Source organism: Mirounga leonina, unplaced genomic scaffold, assembly GCF_011800145.1.
Source record: "Mirounga leonina isolate KUSES-001 unplaced genomic scaffold, KU_Mleo_1.0 Mir_180, whole genome shotgun sequence".
Lineage (NCBI taxonomy): Eukaryota > Metazoa > Chordata > Mammalia > Carnivora > Phocidae > Mirounga > Mirounga leonina.
In genome coordinates this window covers 30,342,049-30,345,639 of record NW_023270469.1, presented here as the reverse complement: position 1 = coordinate 30,345,639, position 3,591 = coordinate 30,342,049, and the positions used below count along the sequence as shown (strand labels likewise).

At 45.3% G+C, this 3,591-nt stretch overlaps 1 long non-coding RNA gene across 1 annotated transcript in view; it reads right to left on the bottom strand.

The window, feature by feature from the left end:
* The window catches only part of LOC118023793, a 25,582-nt gene extending 22,487 nt beyond the window's left edge, over positions 1-3,095 (bottom strand). Inside the window, exon 1 of the long non-coding RNA XR_004682895.1 lies at positions 2,925-3,095. This is a non-coding gene — a long non-coding RNA (uncharacterized LOC118023793). The remainder of the gene's footprint in view (positions 1-2,924) is intronic.
* Positions 3,096-3,591: the final 496 nt, after the last annotated feature.

Sequence of the window (3,591 nt, the reverse complement as noted above, 5' to 3'; positions counted from 1 at the left end):
ATAATATGAACCTGTGTGTATTAGCCATGTCTTTTCTTTTTTTTTTTAAAGATTTTATTTATTTATTTGACAGAGAGAGAGATAGTGAGAGCAGGAACACAAGCAGGGGGAAAGGGGGAGGGAGAAGCAGGCCTCCCGCCAAGCAGGGAGCCCGATGTGGGACTCGATCCCAGGACCCTGGGATCATGACCTGAGCCGAAGGCAGACGCTTAACGACTGAGCCACCCAGGCGCCCAGCCATGTCTTTTCTATATTCTGATGCTGTGACATCAGAACCCTTGCTGACCCTGGCAAGGCTCTTCCTTGTGCAGAACTGGCCTCTCACTGGGTTTCAGGTTCCAAAACTGGCTCAGGTCTGGCAAAAATGAGCAATGTGTTGTATCTTTTTATTATAAGTGATTGCTCTCAGCCTCCCGATCATGCGCTCTTGATCTCTTTTGATTGTACACATTTAGTAGTACTCTTATTGGCTGCCCATCCTTCGTGCCCGGAGATGTCCTTTTCCTTTAAGCATCTTCATAATGCTCTGTAGGAAGGGCCGTCCTGGTTGCTGCTCTGACCTTTCAATTCATTACAATAATTCTGCCCACCTGACGTTCAATGTCACCATCTGGCCTCTATTTCTCCAGAGTGTGAGCTTCCCCGTTGCTATCGGTAAGCCCAGTTCTGTCCCCATGTATCCGAGAGTTAGCCTTGGCCTGCCAAGGAGCCCCACCAGGCTTCCAAGGGATGCTGGTCTCCCACTCACCCGCACATTCTGCATTTCCTTACAAACATATCTTCTCCAAGACTTTCCATGGCACACAAGCACCTGGCGGGTTCTCTGGCCTTATTCTGAGCCTTTCAATCCATTTCCATCACCTTCTGTGGAAATTCTGGCATTTCCACCTCATTTATCACGGGCCATTTCTTTTTCCATGCCTCTAAAAACATCCTAGCAGCAGGTCCGCATCGTCTCCTGGGTCACTGCCTCATCCCCTGTTGGCTTCTCAACAATTCCATCATCTGTGTAACTACTTTCCGCATAAATTCCCTCATTCGAAGTACTTAGAGGTGTTTCTGTTTTCCTGGTTAGACCTAAATGATTCTCCATTCAACATCTCCAGTTTAAAACTCCCTTAGGGAAGGAACCATCTGTTCTCTATCTTTGAGGCATCTAACTAAGCACCTGATATTTAATCAGTTCTCAGTAGAAGTTTGATTAATTTATTGGACAATATTTACATAGAGGTAATTTCTCCAGCTACAAATGTCTGCCATGTGTGTAGTGAAAGGTAAGCTTCTGAACATATTGTGAAGCCTCATCCTTTGAAAAAAAAAATAGAAATATTCCTGCCTTCAATTGAAAAAAAAGTTTTAAATTCCTTTTTAATGATTTTATTTGAGAGAGAGCACGTGTGTGATCAGGCGGGAGAGGGGTAGAGGGAGAGGGACAAGCAGACTCCCTGCTGAGCCCAGAGTCCAATGCAGGGCTTGATCCCATGGCCCTAAGGTCATGACCCGAGGTGAAATCAAGAGTTGGATGCTTAACTGACTGAGCCACCCAGGCGCCCCTGACAAACCCTCCTTCAATTATAGCTGCATTTATATGTCAGTTTTGGTCATTAGCATTTCTTCAGAAAGCCAAAACTGAAAACCACTTTCCAAAATCACCCCACAATAAGGGCACAGTTCCCCCTCTTGTCGGCCCCTGTCACTGTTGTATAATGTTTCCCTTTATGCCATGAAATTTTGACCTACAGAAAACTTCAGCCATTCCCTAATCCAGTCATTTATTTTACAAGTGAAGAAGCAAAAAGAGCCAAGGAAGATCAACGACTTGTCCAAAGTCACAAAGCTGTGACAAAGCCAGAACTGAAACTTCAGTTTCCTGCTTCCTTACGCAGTTTGCTTTCTGCCAACCACGACCCACCTTCCTGAAATCACCCAGCATTGCAGCTCAGTGAAACACCAAAGAGAATGATTTGCTTTTCTTCCAAGCCTCTTTCCAGGCCGGTCTTTGTTGGTGGGGCTTTAAGAAAGGGCTCTTATCTACTCAATATACACTCATTGGGTGACTTCAATTACCAGACATTGTGCTGTGGACACTGGATAGAAGGTGGTAAAAACAGGGCATGGCAAATAGTGATAATAGCAGAGAGAAGAAGGAGGAGGAGGAGGGGAAGGAAGAGAAAGAAGGAAGAGGAGCAAGGAGAAGAGGAGGGGGAGGGGGAGGGGGAGGAGGGGGAAAAGAAGAAAAGAATAAGGAGAAGAAAAGATATGACCCCTGCTCTAATGAAGCTTCTGGATTAGCGGTTTTTTGTCTATAGAAGCATTTCAGAAAATAAACCTTATAAAAAGTCAATCTGAAACACAGAAAAGAAGGGTCAATCTAATTCAAGGATCAGCAAACTGTGGCCTATGGACCAAATCCAGCTTGCAGCCAATTTTGTATAGCCCACAAGCTAAGAAGGTTTCGACCTTTTTAAAGAGTTGTAACAGAGGGGCACCTGGGTGGCTCAGTTGAGCATCTGACTCTTGATTTCGGCTCAGGTCATGATCTCAGGGTCATGAGATCGAGCCCCACATGGGCTCCATGCAGGGTATAAAGCCTGCTTAAGATTCTCTCTCTCCCTCTCCCCCCACCTCTCAAATAAATAAATAAATAAATAAAAATCAAGGGTTGGAATAGAAAGAGAGAGAGAGAGGTGTGATACAGACCCTAAGTGGCCCAAAAAGGATAAAATATTTACTCTCTTATCCTTTAAAGAAAAAGCTTGCTGACCCCTGGTTCTAACTTCAAAGAAGCAATGAGTATTTGTTGACTTTGCCTTCCCAGCATATATTTCCATTCCCCATTCTCAGACGTGTCTTCTGGATGGGACTGGCCCCACTCCCATCTCCAGTGTAGAGGATGAATCTATACTTTAAGAAATCCTCCTTACCTGTGGTAATGGTTCAGGAATGGGTACAGGGCTCCATTCTGGCCAATAACAGGCTCCATAGACTCTTGGAATCCGTTGGGAGAAAGAAGCTCTCTTGCTCTCCTCCCCTCAGGAGTGGAAGCTGGAAGGGAGGAAGCCTGAAGCCACTGGGGTTGGTGATATGGAGATAACCAATCTGAAGAAGGAAAGCAAACCAGTCCTGGTAAGTTTGTGTCACCTTTTCGCTTATTAGGTTTATGTCACTTGCAACCTAAATAGTCTTCACAATGTCTGGAAGAAATCATGGTAAATAATATCTATTCCCTCCATCAATCAAATTATTTGTAATCCTGTAAACTGCTAAAGAAGTCATAGACCAATGGAACTACAAGTTCTGGGGGCTCTTATCTTTATATTTACCTTTGTACACCATCCCCAGCACAGCTCCAAAGCTTGCTGATGGCTCAGAAGCTGCATTGTTACAACCCATTAGAACTCATCAAGCAGGGGCACCTGCGTGGCTCGGTGGGTTAAGCAGCTGGCTCTTGATTTCGGCTCAGGTCATGATCTCAGGGTCCTGGGATCCAGGCCCTTGGCCGGCTCCCCACTCAGCAGGGAGTCTGCTTGAGATTCTCTCTCTCCCTCTGCCCCTCCCCCCCCACTCACGTTCTCTAAATAAATCTTAAAA